The sequence below is a fragment of the Anomaloglossus baeobatrachus genome, chromosome 6, assembly GCF_048569485.1.
Source record: "Anomaloglossus baeobatrachus isolate aAnoBae1 chromosome 6, aAnoBae1.hap1, whole genome shotgun sequence".
Taxonomy (NCBI): Eukaryota; Metazoa; Chordata; class Amphibia; order Anura; family Aromobatidae; genus Anomaloglossus; species Anomaloglossus baeobatrachus.
Genome location: NC_134358.1, coordinates 176,812,281 through 176,837,083, shown reverse-complemented (window position 1 = coordinate 176,837,083; position 24,803 = coordinate 176,812,281).

Sequence of the window (24,803 nt, the reverse complement as noted above, 5' to 3'; positions counted from 1 at the left end):
ACTTCTCTTCACCTTCTTTGGCGGAATTCCTGAGACCGTAGATAGCCACTGCGGGGGAAGGACTATTCCCGAAGATGTGTACCCTCATCCGGTACTCTATGATGTCTTTATCTGGGTCGTTGTCACGGTACCAGAAGAACCTCAGGTAGTTTCTGTGTTCCTTTTTGATGAGAAAGCAGTGAAACATCTGTTGGATGTCAGCCATAAATGCCACCGTATCTCTGCGGAAACAGAGTAGAACTTCTAGGAGTCTGTTGTTGAGGTCTGGGCCAGATAGTAGGACATCATTCAACGAGACGTCTTCGCACTTGGCACTTGAGTCGAACACCACTCTTATTTGGCCTGGCTTTTTAGGATGGTACACTCCGAAGATGGGTAAGTACCAGCGTTCCTCAGAGTCTCGTAGTGTAGGTGCGATCTCTGCATGGTTATTTTGGAATATCTTCTCCTTGAAGGTAAAGAAATGTTCTCTCATCTCGGGAGTCTTCTTGAGCTTGTGTCTGAGGGAGACAAATCGACTGTAGACCTGTTGCCTGTTGTTGGGTAGGCGTTGTCTCCGTGGTCGGAATGGTAAGGGTGCCACCCAGCTGTTCGACTTGTCTTTGGTTATTTCTTGGTCCATGATGTCCAAGAACATCCTGTCTTCTATGGACATTGCTGTTTTGTTGTCCTCTTTGGTCCTGTGGAAGACTGTACAGCCCATGTGGTCTTGTTCGCCCTCACAAGCGTGGTCTTCGTTGGAAGGAACTGCGAAAAGACATGGCAGAGGAGTACTGCTTGGTAATTCCTTTACCAACAGACTGTTGTGACATGGTCGGAAGAAAGACGGACGTCCATTTTCTAGTGTGTTGGTGAGCATACTGTTGGCTGAGGCTGGCTTGTGTGCTCCTCCTAGACAGACATCTCCTACTATGACCCATCCTAGGTCAAGTCTCTGCGCATATGGAGCGTTCTGGAAGCCATTAATGGACTCTCTAGCCTTATGCACGCGTAGCATGTCTCTTCCAAGGAGTAAGGCTATTGGAGCTTCTGAGTCCAGTTCTGGAATCAGGTGAGCTATACGCTTCAGATGGGGGTGATGAGCTGCTACCTCTGGTGAAGGTATCTCGGACCTGTTGTCAGGTATCTGGTTGCACTCCAGTATGGTAGGTAATGATAGGCAGGTCTGACCATCTATGGATTCCACCTTGTATCCGCTTGCCTTCCTCCCCGCCGTCTCAACGGTACCTGAACATGTCTTCAAGGAGTAGGGAGAACCAGGGCCTGCAATGTTGAAACTGCTGAAGAAGATGGACTTGGCAAGAGACCTGTTGCTCTGGTCGTCCAAGATCGCATAGATCTTGATTGCTTTGTCCCTGCGGCCTGCTGGGTAGACTCTGACAAGGCAGATTTTCGAACAGGACCTTCCTCCTGTGAGTCCTTTACAGATCTCCGTACATTGAGAGGTAACCACCGTGGTGTCTTCATCAGTGTTCTTCTGTTTTCCATCGTGTTCTTCTGCTTGTGGCAACACTCGTGTAGGTGGTCCAGGGTGTAAGGCTGTATTGTGATCCGTGCTGTCACATTCTGCACATTTCACGCTAGCTTCGCAGTTCCTGGCCATGTGCGATGTTGCAGCACAGCATTTGAAGCAGATGTTGTGTTCCTTGAGGAAGCCTTTGCGATCCTCTAGAGACTTCTCCCTGAAGGCTCTGCATTTTAGTAGAGGATGTGGTTTCCGGTGTAGAGGACACTGTTTACTGATATCCTGGGGTTTGTTCTCTTCTGGAGGATGCTTACTCTCTTTGTGAGCAGGACCTGAGGAGACAATGTTAGTTTTGTGGACTGCCACGGGTGCCCTACTGGGTTTGACACCAGGGGCGGTGGTACATGACAGAGTAAAATCAAAACTAGGGTCATTTCTGATTTTAGCTTGCTGAGCTACAAAACCTACAAATACAGCAAAGGGCGGGAATGGCGCGTTATGTGTTTGCTTATACCGTGAACCGTGTGAGACCCACTTTTCTTGTAGATTGTAAGGAAGTTTTTGCATTATCGGATTGACACCCCTAGCGGTATCCAAGAATGCCAATCCGGGCAAATCTCCTTCCTCTTGGGCAACCTGTAACTCTACTAACAGATCACTTAGCTCTCTTAGCCTTTGAAAGCCTTTGGGTCCTATCTTAGGGAAGTCATCAATTCTTTTAAACAAAGCATTTTCAATAACTTCTATGGACCCATAGCATTCATCAAGTCTCTTCCACACCAAGTGTAGACCTTTGGGTGGGTTTTTAATGTTAATGTCTCTTAGTCTTTTGGCGTGTTCTACCGATTCACTACCAAGCCATTTTACCAGGAGATCTAACTCCTCACTACAAGAAAGGTCCAAACCTCTTATGGTGTTCTGGAACGAGGCTCGCCACGACCTATAATTCTCGGCGCGATCATCGAACTTTACAAGTCCTTTTGGGACCAGATCTCGACGAGCAAAGAACTTTGCAAAGTCCATGGTGGCTTGGTCAGTGCTGGTGCGAGCCGGTGTGTGGTCGTGTCTATTGTGTGGTGTATCACCATACCTGTAGGGTGTTTCCGCCTTCGGAAAGTCAGCATAGTACCTCCCCGGAGATGAAGGTGTCTCTTTGTGGTAAGATGGTGGTTGTACCTTCCGCTCTGTGGAATAATAGTTTTGGTGAACCTCCTCGTGCTGTACACTCTCTTGCTTGAAGCGGTGTAATTTGAGGTTGGATGGCTGGCCATCTGCGTAGTCTGTTCGGTGAAGCACATCTGAGCTGTCATCTATCCTGGAGTATTGGTAGACGTATTCTGCGACGCGCTGTGCTGGATCCTGCTGGTTTAGGTCCGGCCCAAGAACATCGCTGCGTCTTTCTTTGGGGTGCTCTGCCGCTTCCAGGAACTCTGCCATGGCTATTGCGGCCGCTGTCTCCTTTTCTACGGCAAGTCTTTCTAGAGTCAGTTGCAGACGTGCACTCTCTGCTTCTTGTTCTGATTGCAGACGTCCACTCTCTGTCTGTTTTAGTTTGAGTTGCATTTCCTGCTCAGCGAAGGAGGACCTCACTTTAGCTGCTTCGGCCTCAGCGCGGGCGATGGCAGCAAGCTCCCTAATTGAGGACTTAGTAGAGCTTGCCCGTGACCTTGTCTTCAGGGAAGACGCTCGGCTGACAGACATTGTGCACTTGGCTGCAGACTACTTTAGCGGGAAACAGAGTCTATTTGCGGATGGCCTTCTGCGTGGTGGAGAGTGGAATGGTGGTTTCTGGCGTACTGCGATCTAGTCACTGCGGCTGTATGGTGGCTGCTGCGACATCCATATGCGGTACAGCGTGGATGTTAGCGGTCCCGTACTACAGCCTGCGAACGGCTATCTTTACTGGAGCTGGACTGCGCTCTTGTTCTATGTAGCTGTATGGCGGCTGCTGTAATACCTGTGTGCCGTGTAGCGTGGGTGTTAGCTGTCCCGTACAGTTCGTACAATCGCTGCCTGCGACCAGCAGCCCGTTTTTACTGTTCTGCCATCGTCCACGTGTGAGCTGTGTGGACTCCGGCATACAGCTAACCTTCATCCACTGTTTCAATAAACAGACTGTGTTGCCTTTAAGTCTTTATTTATTAAATGATGATGGATAGGTGGATGATCATAAGAAATGGATGATTAATTGGTAAAAACTATAACAAAAGATACAAATCCAAATCAGTACAGGCATATCACAAATAACAGAATGACATACATAGTAGTACTGGTATTTACAGAATCTGCATAACATAGAGAGCAATGCATATGACTGAATACAACATTTACACTGCTGATGCTGCCCTACACCTGCTCTGCATGTATCACGGCCTATGTAATCTGAGTAGAGCCACTGTTACTTCACAGTGCCTACATAACAACTGTACACATATTCTAACATAAATATGTAGTTTAGTACAATGATTCCTACCGGGATCCACTAGTCAGGAGGAACGATTGAAGAAAAGGAACTAGAGCCAGCTATAGCACCTCTGAATCCTATGGAGGCACCAAGACATCTGCGTCTCCAACTCAGGAAGGGAAGGGAAAAGGGGCAGTCCAAGGAAGTATCTTTTCCTTAAAGCAACAGGCTCCAACCCACAGAAATACTGTGAAGATGTATGAGGAAAACACTTAAAACATAAAGCCAACAGTGACCTCTTGTGGGCAACAAACGATATTACCCTTATCCTATTTAATGAATAGAAGACAGAACAATGTTCATGTCTGGTGACTGGGCTGGCCAATCCTTTAGCACCTTGATCTTCTTTGCCAGGAGGAACTTTGTTGTAGAGCTAGATGTATGAGATGGAGCACCATCCTGCTACAGAATTTTACCCCTTTTATGATTGGGAATGTAAGAGGTAGCTAATACTTTTTGATATTTTAGGCTATTGATATTGCCTTCCACCTTGAAAATGTTTTGCAGACCCCCATACTGAATATAAGCCCAGACCATGATCTTTCTGGGTGTATTTTGGAATCATACGGGCTCCATTAGGTCTCCTGCAGTATTTGCAGCAGCTGTGGTGTAATTCAACTGAAGATTCATCAGAGAAATCCACCTTCTGCCACTTTTCCAGTGTCCATCTGTTTAGCAGGCTGTGGGACTTGGCAAATGCCACAGAGTTTTTTAATTGCCTTTTGTTTAATGCTGGCTTCTTGGCACTGATTCGACTATGGAGGCCATTTCGACACAGAAATCCTACAAACTGTTCTAGTTGAGACATGGACTTGAGGTGACCAGGCCTGTTGGAGCTCTGCTGCAGTGGAAGAGGGGCCAACAAACGTTCCTCCTGAGCAGTTATTTTGCAGGGTCAGCTGGACCTAGGCTTGTCAAAAACATCTCCAGTCTCTTCAAATCTTTCCTAATTCTTTGTACTTGACGCTGAGACACATTAAAGGTGCCAGCCACCTCTGCAGTGGATCAGGTCTTCAGCCTCTTGATAATGAAGCTTTTGGTCGCAGGGTTGATTTTTGGCATGTCGTCAGAGGTCAAGTTGCTGTTCAAGTGAAGGTCTGGGGTGCTGGGTTTCTTTTTATACACACCCACTAATTAACCGATCATTTAGTGAGCACAGATGAGGATGTAAACTAGGATTGGGTGCATTATATGACAAGGCTACAAAACCTTTATCTTGCCAAAATCTGACCTTTCTGTGTTCATTAAATGATCAATATTTCAGCTTTGCATCAACTTTATTTTCATAACCTAATCCAAATTTGGGAGGGTTTCAGCTTTCAAAAGAGTAATTTATAAAATCAATGGATGAATTTAAAGTCAGGTTATAAGCTTTTATTTACATAACATGGATAAGCGACAGAACTTCTGTCAGGGACTGTACATTGGTTTAAGTGACTTCACTGCCATCTTTGTGTTAATATACTATTCTGTTCTAAATTTACAGTTGGCTACAATAGAGTTATCATTTTTCTGCTATACTTACACTGCTTCTTACTAGACATTCTCATCCCAGTGAATACTGTTTTTTCACAAAACTATGTAAGTATACAGGCTTTTTAAGGTGGTCAATCTTAGTTTAATTCTGTATCTGGATGACTACTTGTCCGGTGTCTGGGCGTTACCCTGTGTTCTATATACGATGTCTGAGACACGTGAATACATTAGAATATTAGAAGCAGGGAGCAGCGACTCCCAGACAGGGCTGTGGGCTACAACACACCCTTTGGTGAGATGTATGTGGCCCCCGGGCCATATGTTGGCATGCCTGCCTTATGTGCATTTACACTTCATAGTCTCACTCACACTGTTATATTCATTACATTCTTCATATCTTACTGTGTTATTTCACCTTTTACTCAATATTATTCACTCCTTTTCCTAACATTCACATCTATTTCCTCTCACACTCATTCATCCACACATTGCCTTAGGTCATATACCTCCATGTCTACTTAATTTCACTTTATCTACATAATTTATATCATTCTATGTTTCTTTACCCATCGCTTTTATCTGTCCTCTCTCCCTTGTGGTGTGCATGCGCTGGTCTTTGTGGGGCGCACCCATTCTCTGTCGTGTCATTCTTCATCCGTGGCCCAATCACAGATTACGTGGCAAGCTACCAGTGCCTCTTAAAGTTACCTGTCAAGTGCAATATGCACTCAGAACCACGAGCAGTTCTGGGTGCATATTGCTAATCCCTGCCTAACCGTCCCTGTATACACTAGCATATATAAAGAGATATTTAGAAAAAGTATTTCTAAAGATTCGATATGATATGCTAAAAAAGCAAGTGACTAGTTGCAAGGGCATTTGTTCCCTTGGCTAGTCAGCCCCCTTAGCATGTAAGCACGCCCATTAACATGCTAATAAATGCGCAGCATCAGAGGATGGTCACGCTCACCTCTCTTCTGCCATTGCGTCTAACTCCTGGATTTTGGCGCATGATCCTGGACTTTCAGTCATGCAAACTACAAAAGTTTGAAGCCAGGACACGTACACTCGGCTTCATAGTGCGAATGAAGGGGTGTGCTTAAATGCAAAGATGGCTGACCAGCCAAGGGAACTAACGCCCTTGCGACTAGTCTCTGGCCTCATTAGCATATCATATGGGATCTTTAGAAATACTTTTTCTAAAGATCTCTTTATCTATGCTACTAGATACAGAGACGATTAGGAAGGGATTAGAAATATGCACCCAGAACTGCTCGTGATTCTGGGTTCATATTGCAACTGACAGGTTCCCTTTAATGAATCAAGAGCATTTGATTCAGATCCGCAGCTTCATCAAGACCGGAGTGAAAAATTACAATTTTGACTAATTGGGACCTATGTGTACAGTGTATTCTTTCATCACTCTTTGTAGCTAAGCGGTTAGTAGGAGAACAATCCTGTAGCTGTAATATACTGCTGTAATAAAGCACATTAAAGGGAACCTGTCACATGCGCAATAACATCACCGGCACTCGCAATTTGAAAACAGTGCTGTCCAGCGATAGTGCCACTGCGCATGCGCGAGATTATGGGCGGCTACTTGGATGATGCTGGTGATGACATCACCAGCGTCACCCAAGTACCCGCCAATAATCTCGTGCCTGCACAATAAGATCACCGGCGCTCGCAATTTGAACAGTGCTCAGTCCCGCGATAGTGCCACTGGGCATGCGCGAGACTTCAGGAGCACTGTGGAAGATGTGGGCAGCGGCCTCATCTATGTCAATCAACACTAGAGGACGGCAAACAGCGGCAGGAGAAGGAATAACGAACACAATACAGCCTGCCCCCGTGGCCAGCAAAGCTCATTAGCATACCAAAAGGTATGATTTTATAAAGTGTTTATTTAGGTCTGAAAAGGGGCCCAGTAGCAAGAGGAACCTTTCTAGAATGCAGGCCAGGAGCTGCAGAAGGGGATTATTTTATTTCATAGCGAAAATTCTAGTGACATGTTCCCTTTAACATTACAGATCTGCATGTAATACCACTTTAATACGTTATGCAACCATAGAATTTTAAATTTCAGATATTTTTACAGTTTGATATAAAAACTACTTTATAGCAAAAATGACTATTTCCAATAAACACATTATAGTGTACTGTGGAATTTTATATTGAAGAAAGGAAGAAAAGTTGAGTCTTTTTTATCTGTAACCTTGCATACCTACTTCACTTTTCCTCTGTTAACAGCTCGGAACAAGGTCATTATTCCTGGTACGCACTACACAGTACAAGCACTTCAGTCACTCAGCAATTGATGTTGTATTAGACACAATTTGGTCAGAGCTAGCCAACCAATGGACTGTTTTCCGCGCTTGTAATCTCCATCAAGAAAATATGTGTGCACAGCACTTTGCTCTGCACTGATAGCTCCACCAGCTTTTAATACTGAGATTGAGATGGTCAACATTGAGACTTCAATATCACTATAGAGCAAAGAAACTAATTTCTTTAATGTGAAGCCCTAGATTAAAATCTGTTTATTTTATTTAGATGGCACTTCTGTTTAATGCCAACATTGAAAAAAAATGTGTTTTTTAATGTCGCATCTTAAAATTTTGTACACATCAGCACATCCTAGCTCAGACTAATCAAACTTGGCATTTCTTTATCATTTGTAAGTTTTTCGTCTAATCCTCCACACCAATCATGTCTGGTAAAACTGTTCAGTGAAGCAAGGAATATTTTATCGGAATGTAATTTGGGATGACATTGATGAGAGCTGGGTGGAATAAATGAGAGAAAAGAGTATGTTTATATTGATAAGATTTCACTTTCTTCCACCTGACTTTTCTAGAGCGTAGCTGCTCAAGTTACATTACATGCTTAAATTTAGCAGCTTCGGTCTTCATTAAATCTTCTCACCATCTAAGCAAATGATTCTTGAAATTAAACGTTCTAGATAATTCATCACTTTTTTTCTGTTAAATAACATAGTGATAGGTTCTGTGCGGTAAACAAACATCACAGCACAGATAATTATAACTAGGCCAGATGAGGAAAGCTATTTTATAAGCATGAAGTCATACTGTGGTCTGTTTTTGCTAGAGATGAGCTGACCAAACTTCAAAGTTCTTTGTACGTTCCGAGCACAGGCTTAACAAAAAATCAGTGTTCGAGTTCGGAGTTTGGGTGCTTTACGTATGCTGACCATCACTGTGCTCGGGTACACTCAATGCTTGGCCCAGTGCGCGCCGCCTGCAGTGTTTGAATGGCTCTCACTGGGGGTAAAATCAGCGTTATCGGATATAGTCTGTACAAAAGAAAAAAAACCCTGCCCTCCCTCGGAAGTGATCTGTTTATAGCTGGCTTTTTGAGGGTGGAGAGCCGAACTGCCCAATCAGGGACTTCTAATGAGGTTCAGGTCAAGTTCGGGTCCAGAACAGAACTTTATCTAAACTCTCGCTGAACCAGCAGAACCCGAACTTCCATGGGTCCACACATTTGTAGTTTTTGCTATGTCACAGTGACCATTAGGGATGATCGAATTCAAACTGTAGAGTTTGGAGTTTGTACAGGACACAGTGTCCGGTGCTCAAATCTGAATATGGACTTCTCACGAATTCAGAGTTAAAAGAATTAATACCCAGAAACACATAACCCATCTGGCCTTTGTCTATGTCCTATTTTCAGATTTTTTTTTATGGATCTTTAATAAAATTAAAGTTTTATAGTGCTGGATTGCAGTTTTTTCTTTTTTTCAATTTACTTGTGGATTTCCAGATACATGAACTTACACAGGTGAAGCTGGTCTTTTTTTATTTTCCTACCATCTTTTCTTATTTAAGTGCCTAATTCCATACATAATGGTTTATCAGCTTATGTTTTCATTCACAATACTGTTGGGTTCTGTGTATGCTTTTATGCCTTACAACATTATTACTTTCAACAAAAAAACAAAGAGGAGTCTATAAAGATAAACATATTTACATTTTAGTGTCATTATTAATTATCTATATTACTAATCCATAGTTAGTTAATAGATACATCCTTACCCATATTAAAAAGCACTATACAAGGTAAACAACAAATGCACCTCAAAGTATGTTTCGATCAATCTCCCTTGCTTCCTCAGGGTTTACAGGAAATAATTCCTCCCATGGTTTTTTTAGTGATACATTTAAGATTGATTCTAAGATTGTATCTATTACCTACATGTGGATTAGCTCTGTGTATTATTAATATGTGGCACCAAGGAGAAAATTAACTTAATTTCTCCTGTGAGCTTTCAGTCATGCAGGTTTGTGCAGAGTAATGAGTGGAGGCTGTAAGCAAACACTGATACACTGATCTAGTACAGAGCTGGCTGTCAGTCAGTGTTGGGGCATAACTATGGTACTGAGAGCAGTGACTGTAACTGCTCTACGCTTGCCTGCATGACTGAAAGCTGGTGGCTCCAGGGAAAAAAAAAGTTTATTACCTCCCTTGTACAGCACTTTCAGTACAGCCGATGGGCAAATTTATAACACTAGTAACCAGCAGATTAACCCTATAGCTGCATGTTAATAGCATTATTGGATATGACATTTTTCCTTTAAATGCTCACCTTTGCTTTTTTTTTCTAAATATTTCTTGGAGTTGTTAATGGTGACTTCATAAATATTAGAAAGGCCTTTTGTACAATCTTCCATGTGCCTAGCTCTAACTTTATTGCTTTGCAGTAGTGGTATATATGTGCGTTGTGACTCTTAACCTGGAGTTTTCTTGTTTGAAAGGTTTATCTTATCTAAAAATAGTCTGTCAACTTCCTGCTTGCTGCATGAGCGTGCATTTTTATTTGATTGACAGTTCAGAGCAGTGGTGTTGCTGCGCCGCTGGCCTAAACTGTGCTTTCTTATCCTTGCTTTATCATATAGCAAGATTGGAGGGATTCAGTGCCATTCACTAAGTTTAGGCTTTAAAGCCAAGGACAACGACTTTTATGACCCATAACCCCTGACATAGGAGAAAGAAATTCACAAAACATCATGTTTAGCAATTATTGTTAAATATATTTTCATGTAAGTTTTAGCAAATTAACATCCTACACTATGAATAGCTGACTGTTATGGTGTATTAGCTTTATAACATTGAGCAGCACAATCTGGCTTCTATAACTGTTTAATTGAATGAGTTGTCCAGGCCTGGGGCACAAGTCTGCAGTCACCCTATGTGGCTGCAGATTTGTGACACCTTACATATCTTACATAGTGTGCACGTTGTCAGGATTCTCCATTCCTATCACTGGGTGCAGGCATTCCCATGAACACACATATGCGATTTGCACACTTCCAGCCATATGCCTACTATACGTGTACAGCCTCGCTCACATATTGAGTGAGGCTGGACATGTCTAGTCGGCACATGACTGCAATTAAGCAAACCGCTTACTTGCGGTTGACACACCCCACCAGGACCTGGGGGTTACTCGTTACTGGGCTGCAGTTCTCTCTTTTTGTTTGGGAGGATGTCACGGCGACAGGGCCAGGCTCCGTCACCTCGGCGGTGTCGTTTAATAAAGATGGTGATGGGGATTATTTACATGGGATATGGTGTGACGCCACCTGTGGTATGCGGCAAGACAGGTGCCGCCGCTGCTATTCAGTTACCTGTGGGTCGGTGATGACCCAGCTGAGTTGATATAGCTCTCCACAGGTAGAGCTGGGCCCCAGGGCTGTTGGGAGTACTACTGTAATGGCGGGGTGCAGGGGCTGAGGCGCAGGCAATAACTGGACAACACAGGGGTGCAGTCACAAGGTCTTTACCCACAGTTAAGAGTTCCAGATTAACACGTCCGGATGGTCAAATGCTGCCATCGGAGTGCCGATCTCTGCCATGATGGGCCCCAGCCGATCCCGGATAGTTTGAAGGCACAACCCGGTGCACCCTTCTGTGTTCCTTTCTGGTCATCTTTCTGTGCTGACCTCTCCCGCTTGTCCCACGCCTGCACACACAGAGTCCCGAGCCGGTGTCCACAGACCCTGTCGGGTGGCTTAAAGCTCTATCCCTTGGCCCTATGTGGTCACCTTTCACTGAATGAGTGTGGATATGGCTTCAGCACTTGCAGTAGCGTCAACCTCCGGTTAGCTAGCTGAGCCTTGAAGTTCTCCACTAGTTGAGCGGCCGGTCTCATTCTGCGGCCAAGTCCCTCCACTCTGGTATGCCATTTGTGAACGAGACCACGGGTGTATGGCACACTTCCCATGGGCTTTAGGACCTTTTCTGTCCATTGCCTGGGCCGAGCTGCTGCAGCTCCAGACCACAGGTCTTCACTCGTCCACTCCTACTTCCCGACTGACTAACTTTCCACAGTGTGCTCCCACTAACTAAACTCCTCCTCCAAGCTGGCTTACGGGACGATGCTTCTATCGGAGGAGAGCTATACCATAGCTTAGTTGCACTAGACCCTAACCATGGCCTGATGGAGTGTTGCTAAATAAGAGTGTATCTGTGTTTGTGTGTACACCGATTTGTGACCCCTTCCTTCCCGGGAATGGAATACTACACCTCTGCCTGAGGTGCAGTATCTCTGTGGTGACTGGAGCCTCAGGGGCGCCACACAGTTATGCACCCAACTGCTTCACACATCGGCACCAGAGAATTCTAACAGCAAACACAATGCGTGCTGTGACAATTCACAAATCTGCAGGCTTAAGCCCCAAGCTTGGGCAACTCTTTTAAGTTCCAGTGATGAGTTTTCGAGGAGTTTTTCATGCTGTATATATTTGCAATAAACACAGCGTCTTACAGCTCCAGCAAAGTCTTTTAAATTTGTAGAAACCTTATACTGTTCTTATTTTTTACACAGCTTAACCTGACCTGTAGCACGTGTTTGAAATATGCGACTTGTCTATTTCTCTTGCGGATATTCTGAGTTTTATGTGTGGATTTCCTCTTAGAGTTGTATTAGATGCAGAAAATCAGCAGTTAAAAAACTCATGTGGAAACACAAAAAACACATGTAATCCCTGACGTGACTGTATCAATATTGTTTTGTGACAGCCAAATACTTGGAAGTATCAAAAACAAATCTACTTTATTTAAAAGACAACATTCCAAAAACGCACAAAAATCACAGAGTCAAAAACATGCTAAAAATGCATGTAAAAATACAAATTAAAGACAAAGTAAAAAAAATGCAAATAAACTAATTTAGCTAATAGGTGCAGAATTTTTGCAACATCAAAAAATCACAATACTTATTGTAGGAACTTGAGTTGCGATTGAAGACAATTTTTCTTCACCATTTGTTGTGGGGGGGTCTTTTGTTCAAAATGCTCTAAAGTGCATTTATTCACAAAGTTTAGTGTTATATCCAATCTCTACTTTTTTTAAATCTGAATTATGTATGGCTTCCCTAGATAGCCTTCCTACTAGAAAAATAGTTTTACTTCTGAATAACTAGATTTTTCTATTTTTCCAACATAAGTAAATAGTTGTCTGTTACAGGGATAAGGCCCCTTTCATACATCAGTTTTCTGCCATCAGTCGCAATCCGTGGAAATGTGAATAAAAAGGATCCAGCGCTGAATTCGCTTATTCTTATTGACTTGTATTAGTGACGGATTGCGATGGATAGCCTGATGGCCAACGGATCTCTTTGCATCCAACGGAAGCAATGTCCAGGGAACGTTTTTTGTCACCGTCAAAAAAACAGATGACGCTGGATCCGTCGCCGTCCATCGTCTTTTATAATGGAAGCCTATGGACGCAGGATCCGTCCTATGATGGAATCCAGTGACGAACTCCGTTTTTTAAACAGAGCATGCTCAGGTGGGGTAAAACAGTGTGTGGTTGAACATCTCTCTCTCTCACCATAGGTAAGCCTATGAGTAAGGTGTTTTTTTTCCACCGAAACGCGTAAGACGTTGTAGAGAGGGGATTTGTCCTCCATTATGTTTTTAATTGCGTGTTAGCACAATAAAGCATTTTTCACTACTTGGGTGAGAGATTTTTTCCTTTTCCCATCACTAATGATAACTAGTGATGAGCGAGCAGTATCATACTTTGGTAAATGCTCGGATGGGCACAACTTGAGCATACGAGTGTAATGGAAGTCAATGGGGGACTCAAACATTTTTCTGAGAAATCTTCTGTAAAAATGCTTAAGTCTTCCATTGACTTCTATTATACTCGGATGCTCGAGTCGTGCCCATATGAGCATCCAACTGCTGGTTACGAGTACTGAGCATCCAAGCATGGTGGTGTTCGCTCATCACTAATGATATTATATTGTAATCTAGTGCAAACAAACAATATTGATTGCCTGAGAAATCAAACTAACTTTACTTAGTATTATTCAAGGACAGTTTGGAAAAGTCAGAAAATCATTTCTATAAGCCACAGTATTGTTTGTTTTTTAATAAATGAAAGGAAAGGAGAGAAAAATGGCTGCTAGCATACCAGCACTAGATCACCCTGGTTTGTGTTAAAATGTATATTTTGCAAAGATTGCACCTATGGATGGGAATAGGGGATGAAGAAATCTTGTCATCCGGACATAGTTTACCGTTTAGTTTAAAAACATAAATCTGCCCTTTAGGGTACATGCAGACGAACATATTTTTGGTCCCTGTAGAGAATAGATAGTGCATAGACTTAATATTGGGGCTCGTGTAGACGACTATATTTTCGGTCCGAGTGCGATACGTGAAAATATTGGATTACACTCGGACCAATGTTGTTCTCTGGCCCTGTTACATATCTGAGTTTTACTTTTGAACAAGTCTGTCACAGGAAAATCATAACATGCACGATATGCATCCATAAATGTGATCACACTCGGCCACGCAAGTCTATGTAAAAAATCGAACTGCACTCAGATGACATCCGATTTTCACAGACTGACAGAATGGACAAGATGGAAAAATATTTAGATCAGATCTACAAAATGTATGACTCTATTTTTACATAAATGTTGACAGAAATGTATTCCAGTCCCTGACTGGAGTAACTTTTCTGGCAGGGGGGCACACAACTTGTAAGATGTGCCTCATTCATTACAGACCCTTAATGAATTAGATACATCTTACTCTAGCTGCTGCCCTGCTCGGTAAGACTGTCTTGCAAAACACCAGTCTTAATGAATCAGGCTCCTGGGAAACTGCTGTATGTGGAGTAATGTCTAGATAGTAGACAATTGACTATTAAAAATGATTTATACCTGTGTCTACAATTCCTTAGATTGCCTTAAATGAGAAAAAAAGAGGTTTTTGACATGAAATATACTATATATAGATCTTAAAAGCAGCACAAAGCAGATTTCAAGGACACATATATATTCAATCACTTCTATGGATTGCCTACTTTCACTGGCTTCTATATTTTAAACTAAAGCCAAACTGAGCAGCTCATTATGATATAAGTTGTGTTCTTCTACCACCGCTCATTTAGCTCTCCAGATGGTTTCATTATACTTAGGCAATGTGAGAAAATAAGATATGCGATTTCTCTTCCTAATCCCTTCATTGCCAGACAGAAGGCCTAAGCAACAAAAGAAAGTAAAGCAATTTATCAAGGTTAATTTTTGCTATCTCATCCGGTGAAGTACCATATTCTGTAAAACATTAAAATAGAATAAACTCATTGTTGCAGAATAACTTCAATTTTCATAGCAAGTAGATCAAGCTGTATAAAACTCACATGATTTCAACAAAATAATAGTCAATTATCGATTTGCTGAAAGGTGGTGTGTTTAATTAGAAATGACAAATGAGAATACTTTTTAATAAGCTTACTAGTAATTTCAGTAGGAAACACTCCTATGGTGCATGAATCTTCAATGTACGGTATATCTCACACACTTTGACTTTTTGCCTCGCTCCCATATGATTCAGTGATCACAGGATTTAAACGTTTCTCACATTAAAAAGAACCTGTCATCAGAATTTTCGCTATTAAACTAAAAGAATCCACTTCTGCAGCTCCTGGGCTGCATTCTAGAAAGGTTAATCTTCAGACCTAAATAAACACTTTTAGTATGCTAATTAGGTTTGCTGGCCACGGGGGTGGGGTGGGGTTGGGGTGGGGGGGTACAGGTAATGGCCAGCAATGCTTCACTCTCTTTTCTCACTCCAGTGTTGTGCAGGTGTTTCGCCCCGGCTGGGGGGTGCGACACTTACTTGCACCTTCAATGGCTCATTTGCCACCCTACCACTCGTCACCATATGCACCATGCATGGGCAACACATCACAGAAAGAGTTTTCCTTGAACTCAAACTTTAACTTCTTTATTCAGCATACAAGCTTTCTGGGAGACATCTTCAGAATACACATTTCAATCTTCATAATAACCTTCCTAGGACAGACATGCCACTTTCTTCTGTGTTCCCGTTCTGCTGCCACTGCTCAACAGACTAACCTTCTGTCCAGCCCTCGCTCTGGGCACTATTACTCCAGCAGTTGAGTCTGACTTCTATGGTCCCCGTCTCTTGCAGTTGTGTCCATAGGACACAATGGAGGATGCCTCCTAAAAGCCTGGGCAAACTCTGAAACAGCGCTCGTGATCCCAGGACCTCCTGTGCAGCTCACTGTTCCATCTTCACTAAACTGAACTGAACTGCTTTCCTTGCTCTGTCTACAATTACAACCTTTACTCCACCAACCGTGCTCCGGCTCCCCAATTACCAATGTATCGATATCCAGCTGGTCTGCTAACATCCTGCACATCCTATTGTTAACACTGTATAAACACACTATCTACCAATGAACTGTCTGTCCCTGTCCTACACTAATCTAAAGCTGGGGTCACATATAACGACAACGACGTCGCTGCAACGTCACCAAATTCTGTGACGTAGCAGCGACCATAGATGATCGTTAGTAAGCTGTCAAACATGTTATAAAAAGCAGCGACGGAGCAGCGATCATAGCGACGTCGACGGTCGTTGTATGGTTTCAGACGTAGCGTAGCGTCCCTGCTGCGGTGTCAAACACAAGGATTATCAGCTTATCAGCATGGCGCAGCGGGATAGCAGCGATCAAAAAATGACCTGGAGCATTCAGGAGCGAGCAACGATTTCGCAGCTGGGGTCTGATCGTTGTTATGTGTCACACACAGCGACGTCGCTGTTGAGGTCGCTGCAACGTCACAGAATATGGTGACGTTGCAGCGACATCGTTGTCGTTGTCGTTATGTGTGACACCAGCTTAAGCCTGTTGCTACTACTCCCATCATCCACTCCAGCACGCATGTTTCCCTACATGTCTACAATAATCATCCTATCTTAATATTCCTATGACTGTTACTTACTATAGTTTTCTCCATATTATCCTAATTAACACTTCTATACTTTACACATCATTAATAACGTTTTTCCTGTAATAATACACCCTACATAAAACATGTTACAGTCTATATACATTCAACATGAAGCACATTTCAAACACAGCACTGTACATTAGAGAAAACACTTTATAATAGGAGGAGCAAATCGACCACATCCTACATAAATATAACCTAATTTTAAAACTACATAAAAAACACAATTCTCAAAATCTTAACATACATTTTTGACCAATTTTAAAAAATAAATCTCTGTGTTAGACAAATGCCAAAAAGTGGCAGAAAAAACACAACTTAAAGAATGACATGCTTAAAAAAATGTACAGCAAAAAAAACCTGTCTATTGTGTATATATTCCCATTATCGTTTACACAATAATTGGTTCGCATGTTTTGACCAAAAAAGGTGCAGAAAAAAAATGCTTCGTCTTTGTCATTTTAATTTCTAATCGCGTGGATCGGAAATTTAAAAAATGCACGGCGCCATTTCAGAAATTCCATTTGCCGGACAGAGGGCTTCCCAAGTTCGCACTGCAGTTATCACACAACAGTATCTGTAAACTGTGATTTATTGCCCTGATTCTTTAAGCCTGGGACTTCATATGTGAGCGAGAAGAATCAAAACCTTGTGTTGCATATGAAATTTATATCCTTTCAAACTGTTTTATGTCACTTTAAATATATAGCCCCGATTCATCAAAGTGTTTATGCCATAATTTTGGAGTAAAAAACACTTAAAAATCTCCAAGTTTTGAGCAATGCTGAGTTGCGCAAAATATTTCAATATTTGGCATAATTTTGAGCACCTTCACCAGGGTGTTTAGCGCTGAGGAGGAGCTTAGGTGTGACGCAGCATTGATCTCGCCCACCAGAAAATTCATTAAAAGTGGCATCTTCAATTACTCCTGTCCTTCACTTCATTTTCTTTGTGCATCACTGATAAGATTCCCCAAATTCATTAAATGTTGTGCGCCTCATAATGACGTCAGTGCATCTTATTCCAGCATGCCCCTCAATATCAGGCCAATCTTAATGAATCGGTGACATACCTTTTTAACATGTAAGTCAGTGGGCTATGCATGCTAAGTAGAGTTGAGCGCGGTTCGTGGTTCTCCAGTTCGCGGTTCGAGTGATTTTGGGGGGTGTTCTAGATAGAACTAGAACTCGAGCTTTTTGCTAAAAGTTCGGCAGCTCGAGTTACGTTCGAGAACGGTTCAAACACTATAAATGTGGCTTTTCACAGTAAGGCTATGTGCACATGTTGCAATCTGCATGTGTCCTGCGTCCCCAGCACAATCCCTCTCCCTTTCCTACTCACCGATCACGGGCGTCTCGCTCCCCGGCTGTCACAAATCTGCGGCGTCTTTTCCTCTTTAGAAAATGGCTGCTGCTTCATTAGTCAATTAGTTATTCCGTGCTTTCCCCGCCCACCGGTGCTTATGATTGGTTGCATATGTCATGCACTTTACAGTGTGCACTTTGTGTATGAACTTGAGCAATTGTCTCATACTATGTATTTTGTTAAAGTTATGTTCATGTAATATTTTCCTTTTATAATATTTTCTTTGTGTTTTCCTTTTTTTACCTAGTCTGATATTACTCTCGATAAAGGTCCCATCGAGACCGAAACGTTGAGACAGACTTTTTCATTTTCTTTACAATAAAAAAGCACCAAAGAAACCCAGACTTTGTTCTTGTTTTTCCAATTGGAGTGCCGGAGATTCGTTTTGGATTTCATATGATTGGTTTCAGTCAGACACGTCCTCAAGCTGAGTGACAGCTGTCTTACTGCAACCAATCACAGCCGCCAGTGGGCGGGTCTATATCGTGCATTAAAATAAATAAGTAAATAAATTAAAAAAAAAATGTGGTCCACCCATATTTGATACCAGCCAGGATAAAGCCGCACGGCTGGAGGCTAGTATTGTCAGGCTGGAGAGCGCCACAGTATGGGGAGCCCACCACCCTAACAATCTCACCCTGCAGCCGCCCAGAATTGCCGCATCCATTAGGTGCGACAGTCCTGCGGGACTCTACCCGGCTCATCCCGAATTGCCCTGGTGCGGTGGAAATTGGTGTAATAATGAGTTTAATCATGGCAGGCGTCTCCCCGAGATACTATCCATGATTAAACTGTAAGTGAAAGTAAAGAAACATACACACCGAAAAATCCTTTATTTGGAATAAAAGACAAAAAAACAACCCTGGTTCAACTCTTTATTAATTCCAAAAATACCCCTCTAGGTCCGAAGTAATCCACATGACAAGGTCAGCTCTGCTCTCTCGGGATGTAGTGGCTCCGTAGCAATGAAGTGACTCATGCAGTTAGCAGAAACGTCAGTCAGCACAGCAGGCTTCAAGATTAGAAAATTTGCCTATCTCTTTTGTAAGAAGCAATAGACTAGTGGATAAAGTGCCTGCCTAAGAAGCATAATGTCGGGAGTTCTAGTCCCGGTAAACATTTTTTTTTTTTATTTATAATTTTAAATTAAAATTATTATCTATTTATAAAGTGAAAGTAAATAAACACACACCACAAAAAAATCCTTTATTTGGAATAAAAGACAGAAAAACACAGTTTCACCATTTTATTAAAATCTTCCAATATCCCTCCAGGTCCGACGTAATCCACACGACACTGTCATCTCTGCTATAGAACACGAGTGCTCTGCATGAGCTTCACATAGCAATGAAGTGAATCACGTGGTCAGCTGAGACTTCAGCAATTCAGACTTCAAGACTATCAAATGTGCCTATAATTCACGTTAGAAGCAATAGCTGAGTGGATAGAGTGCTCACCTAGGGAGCATAAGGCCGTGAGTTCTAGACCCGGTAAATTTATTTTTTTAGTTTATTATTTTATCCTCCGGGGAGGAGCCGGACATCAGCTGTGAGCTCTCTCTCTCTATCTCTCTCCTTTCTCTTTCTCCTTTCTCTCTCTCCTTTCTTTCTCTTTTTTCTCTCTCTCTCCTTTCCCTCTCTCCTATTACTCTCTCTCCTTTCTTTCTCTCTCTCCTTTCTCTCTCTCCTTTCTTTCCCTTCTTTCTCTACTTTCTCTTCTTTCTCCTCTTTCTCTTCTCTCTCTTCTTTCTCTCTTTCTCGCTCTCTCTTCCTTCTCTCTTTCTCTTCTTTCTCTCTCTCCTTTCTTTCTCTCTCTCCTTTATCTCTCTCCTTTCTTTCTCTCTCTCTCCTTTCTTTCCTATCTCTCTCATTTGTCTCTCCTATCTCTCCTTTCTTTCCTATCTCTCTCTTTCGTCTCTCCTATCTCTCTCCTTTCTTTCTCTCCTTTCTCTCTCTCCTTTCTTTCTTTCTTTCCTTTCTCTCTCTCTTTCTCTCTCTCCTTTATTTCTCTCCTTTCCCTCTCTTCTTTCTCTTCTTTCTCTTCTTTCTCTTCTTTCTCTTCTTTCTCCTCTTTCTCTTCTCTCTCTTCTTTCTCTCTTTCTCTCTTTCTCTCTCTCTTCCTTCTCTCTTTCTCTTTTTTCTCTCTCTCCTTTCTTTCTCTCTCCTTTCTTTCTCTCTCTCCTTTCTCTCTCTTACTTCTCTCTTTCTCTTCTTTCTCTCTCTCCTTTCTTTCTCTCTCTCCTTTCTTTCTCTCTCTCCTTTCTCTCTCTCCTATCTCTCTCTCCTTTCTTTCTCTCCTTTCTCTCTCTCTCTCCTTTCCCTCTCTCCTATCTCTCTCCTTTCTTTCTCTCCTTTCTCTCTCTCTCCTTTCCCTCTTTCCTATCTCTCTCTCCTTTCTTTCTCTCCTTTCTCTCTCTCTCCTTTCTTTCTCTTCTTTCTCTACTTTCTCTTCTTTCTCTTCTTTCTCCTCTTTCTCTTCTCTGTCTTCTTTCTCTCTTTCTCTCTCTCTCTCTTCCTTCTCTCTTTCTCTTCTTTCTCTCTCTCCTTTCTTTCTCTCTCTCCTTTCTCTCTCTCCTATCTCTCTCTCCTTTCTTTCTCTCATTGCTTTCTCTCCTTTCTCTCTCTCTCCTTTCCCTCTCTCCTATCTCTCCTTTCTTTCTCTCCTTTCTCTCCTCTCTTTCTCTCTCTATCTTCTTTCTCTCTCTCTCTTTCTCAGACCTGGTGATGATCAGCTGATGCGGTCACCTGATGGAATCAGCTGACACTATAAGTCGAGCGGTGAGGCCGGCTTTTTACCACCCGGCCGGCTAAACTATCAGCTGATGCTGTCGGACAGGAGTCTGCACTGAAGTGTGTAGTTTTTTGGGTTTTTTTTTTGCATTGATGCATCAGCTGATTGTATAAAAGCCGTTTATACAATCAGCTGCTGTGTCATGTGATTCAGGCCCTTGAACCTGACACATCATTTGATTGCTTTGCTTTCCAGCAAACCGATCTGATGATATTGTATCCGGATTGGACGGCGCGGGACCCTTGACCCAGGATTACTACGGAGGGGGGTTCTTTATTTCAATAAAGATGGAGTCACTAATTGTGTTGTGTTTTCTTTATAATAAAAATATTCTTCTGTGTGTTGTGGTTCTTTTTATCGGTACTAGAAATTCATGGTAGCCATGTCTAACATTGGTGTGCCACCATGAATTTCAGGCTTAGGGCCAGTTGATAATATACAGCTAGCCCTAACAGCATTATTACCCAGCAAGCTACTGTCACAAGGGCTGTTTAAAGAGTTGGATACAGCGCCAGATGATGGCGCTTCTATGAAAGCGCCATTTACTGGGGCGGCTGCAGACTGCAATTCGCAGCAGAGGGGCCCAGAAAGCTCAGGCCAACCTGTGCTGTGGATTCCAATCCCCAGCTGCCTAGTTGTACCTGGCTAGACACAAAAATATGGCGAAGCCCACGTCATTTGTTTTTTAATTATTTCATGAAATTCATGGACGCCTGTGCTGCGAATTGCAATCCGCAGCCGTCCCAGAAAATGGCGCATTCATAGAAGCGCCATCATCTGGCGCTGTATCCAACTCTTCCAACAGCCCTGGTGACGGTGGCTTGCTGGGTAATAAGGGTTAATACTGGCTTTGGTTTACTAGCTAGTATTAAGCCAGAGATTCTTAATGTCAGGCAAGTTTGACCTGGCCATTAAGAATCTCCAATAAAGGGTTAAAAAAAGACACCACACAGAGAAAAAATACTTTAATAGAAATAAATACACAGACACATTAGAGACTCCATGTTTATTACTCCCTGTCAGCCCTCCATGATCCTGCTCTTCTGTCTTCTTTCTCCTTCAACACATGCAGCTCTGCTCCATCAGCAGCGCTGCATAGGAAGAAGGCGGTGCTATTCCCCGTGCAGTGTTCTCACTCCGTGAGTGAGAAGGAGCTGCTGCTTGTGAGCGGTGACGTCACCACTGACAGGCGCGTTGCTATAGCAACGGTGATCTCCGTTGTTGACCGGCTGTGGCAGCCGGTTTATAACGGAACGGGGAAGCAGACTGGGAACCCGACCGCGTGCCAGAGCATGTCCCCAGTACACGACGATACACAAACGATCACCGCGTACTGGAGAGATGCACTCGCAGGTCCTACATGATGCGTCATAGTCATGTGACCAGTCTGTAGCCAATGAGATAACAGACATGTGACTGGTCACATGGCTATTTTAATGTCACGATAGGTAATGTCATCACTGCCAGCTGCTGGTTACCGGGTGGACGCAGCGATCATCGGATGGAATAGCGACAGGAGACAGAGTGCAGGACGGATCGTGGGGACCGGTAAGTGTTATGGCAATGTTTATTAACTGTATGTGTACATTTATAATGTGTTTTTATGTGTTTGTGATTGCCTCCCATTGTTTCCTATTGGGTTTGAGTGGTTCGCCGAACCAGTTCGCCGAACCGAACTCGAACGAGACCTCCGTTTGCCGAACCAAGCTCGAGCCGACCGGTTTGCTCATCTCTAATGCTAAGTACCCATCACAGGAATTTATTTTCCAGACATGGAATGAGATTTTCAATAGAATTTTATGGCATCCTTTAACATTTGCTAATATAAACTGTGATTTATTTTTCAATTAAAAGGGTGGTCTGATACCTATAAAGCCCTTTACAAATACTGAGCTTTAAGCACTTTTATTATTAGGTTTATTATTAAATTACCTACAATTTTCCCTATCCTGCTATTTAAAGGGTTTTTTTTTACTTTATGTCCTGTGCCATTTTGCTTTAGAGGAGTCTCAAACATTACATCACAGGAGGCTGGGGCTGCACTTCTCTTCAGCATCTATCACCTCTCCTGAAACAGGATGCCATTGGGGGTGGTGCAACAGCTACGGTCACCACTGCCCCGAGTTGGTCAGTAGAGATGATTGAGAAGTGACCGGAACTTCAGTCGCCACCATCACAGTCCCTGCTTCTAACTCCTTAGTCCCTTTTCCTAAAATAGATTATCAGGGGACAGTAAAAAAAGCAATGTAAGTAACACCAGCACCACCCCATGATGATGATTTGAAAGAGGTTAATAATAGAAGCTGGAGGCTGGCTCTGCTGTTCCTCACTTTACTTTTATCGCTGACCTCAAATGAACTGTCATCAGGGGGCAACATTGCTATCACTTATATTGATTTTATCATTGCTCCTTGATGACAATTCATTTCAGGGAAGCAGAATACAGTGATAGGAGCAGGGACTGTGACGGCTGCAGAAACTAACAATGTGGTTACTTCTCAATCATCTCTACTGGACCAGGATGTCATCAGGGGATTATGGTGACAGTAGCTGTGGTAAGTGACTGCAGCGCTATCCCTTCATAATGTTCTGTTTCAGGAGGGGAAATAGATCCTGCAGAGAAGTGAGTGCAGCCCCAGATTCATCTCAAATTAAATGTCACAGGAAGAAAAAAAAAAACCATATAAGGCCTCTGCCACACTCACGTGTAAAAAACGTACGTTTGCTGTAGTCCGTTTTTTGTATCCGTGTTCCGTATTTGCAGTCCGTTTTTCCCCTCCGTGTAGTGTCCGTATGCATATCGTGTGTCATACGTGTGTACGTGTGTGCGTTTTCCTGTGCGTGAAATACGTCAGTGTGTGTTCCGTGTGCAGTCCGTTTTTTGTGCGTGTTTAACATGTTTCACACATTGAGATAATGGTGATTACTTGGAATTAAATGACACATAGGTGTATGTGATTAGGACATAAATATAAGTTAACTATAAACTGTTTCCTGCTTGTATTTTGCCTTGGAGCACCTATGTGTTGTGACAAAATTTTCGCAATGCCATTATCCACGGACGCCTTAGTGTTTTTATGTTGGATTATATCTCGTCGTTTTGGCGTTAGACGGCACATGTTGCAATATGATAATGTAAGAAGAACCAGATTGTGGGTGCATCCACTAATGATGATGCGGCCTATGCATGGTCATTTCCATACTTTATTTTTTGAGTTACGGAATTTCCCAGATAAGTTTTTTTCATACTGCCGTTTGTCAGTTGAGAGTTTTGATTACTTACTAAATATTTTACGACCTCATTTGCAACATCAGGACACTTGGATGCGGCTTTCCAATTCCCCAGAGGAGAGATTTATGGTGACTCTGAGGTATTTGTTTTTTTTTATAATTTTTTGTAAATGTGTTATATTTCACATTGAAATGTGTAATTGATCTTTATTGATGTAATATCTGTTTTGAATCAATGTTTGTTTTTTATTTTGATTGCTTTAATTTAAAATAACATATTGTTATTTGTGAATCATTGTTTGTCTTGTTTTCATAGATTCTTGGCGACTGGTCAATCTTTTAGTGCTTTACATTTTGATTTTTTGTTGGGGAGATCAACCATTGCCGTTATAGTACGTCACACATGCGACATGATATGGCAACATTTAAAAGAACAAATGATGCCTCAGCCAAACAGAGAAGATTGGTTTAAAATCTCTAAGGGCTTCAAGGACTCTGTTGACTTTCCTAACTGCATAGGAGCTTTGGATGGCAAGCATTTCAGAGTTAAAAAGCCACCAAACTCTGGGTCACGTTATTTCAATTTTCATAAGTTTTTTTCCGTTGTTATTTTGGCATTGGTTGACACAGAATACCGTTTTATTTATGCAGACATTGGGGCCTATGGTAGTGCCTCAGATGCCCGTATTTTCCGTTCATCAAGATTAGCCCAA